This window comes from Morone saxatilis, unplaced genomic scaffold (genome assembly GCF_004916995.1).
Source record: "Morone saxatilis isolate NCDOM2014 unplaced genomic scaffold, NCSU_SB_2.0 Contig2, whole genome shotgun sequence".
In the NCBI taxonomy this organism is placed as follows: Eukaryota; Metazoa; Chordata; class Actinopteri; family Moronidae; genus Morone; species Morone saxatilis.
This window is the reverse complement of record NW_023339762.1, coordinates 23,686,230-23,687,207: the sequence shown is the minus strand read 5'-3', so window position 1 is coordinate 23,687,207 and position 978 is coordinate 23,686,230.

Sequence of the window (978 nt, the reverse complement as noted above, 5' to 3'; positions counted from 1 at the left end):
ACACGCGCGTTTCCAGAAATATCTGTCGTCGACCCAAAACGCTGTAAGGTGAAGATGCCAGGCCTGTATGGCGCTGTGACACCGGCCACACGGAACATACGACTAAAAACCGAAAAAGAAGCCAGTGAGCAGTGATTAAAGGTCACACTGCTGTGCAAGGCCTATCCCGAAAGATAAGACATAATAGGAAGGCAGGAGGCGCGCGCGGGCTGCGACCAATGAGTCGAGCGTCCGCGACCTGCCCATTGCCTTGCGCGAACGAGCAGCCTCGCTGACGTCGTAACATTGTTTTCAAGTGGTGGCATGTATTGTTATTTAAAAACCACTATACTGCGCAATTTCTACTGATTTTCAAATGGCTTGGTTCGGTTATGAACGTGCAGAGAAGAGAGAGCGAGCGGCAATACTCAACATTCTCGAACATGCGCGGAGAAATAGCCAGGTTAATAACCGTTTGTAAGAACCAATCCGGCATTTAGGATTTTCCCCAACTCTGGGACCCGTTCTCAAAAAATAGCCGTTTTCCACACCCGAGAAAAGCCGATACGCTGGAGCAAGGCTGGAACGATAAGTTAATTTATGCCGATTCGACAAAAACCGACCGTCGTGGAGTGGCCCGTTTTTGGGCTCTGGTTATGGGTATCATCTTTGTCCTCCTTTTAGTCCTCCTTTTTTATTTGTGACTCTCTTGTAGTGTCTGCCTTTGTGCATTTGTGAGCGCGTGTATTGTCTCTTTGTGTCATCTCTTGTGATTTCCTTTATAGCTGTTCTCTGAGTCACTTTTGTGAATCTTTATAGTTGTCTCGTTGGGTCATTTTGCTGTCTCTTTGCTGCCAGCTGTGTTGCTTTGCGCCATCTTGCCACAGTCAGCTCGCTTACTCGTAACATTGTTTTAATGGTGCATGAACTTTTTAAATAACCATAACTTGCTCAATTTTCTACCGATTTTCAAACGGTTTGGTTTGTTATAAACGTCAG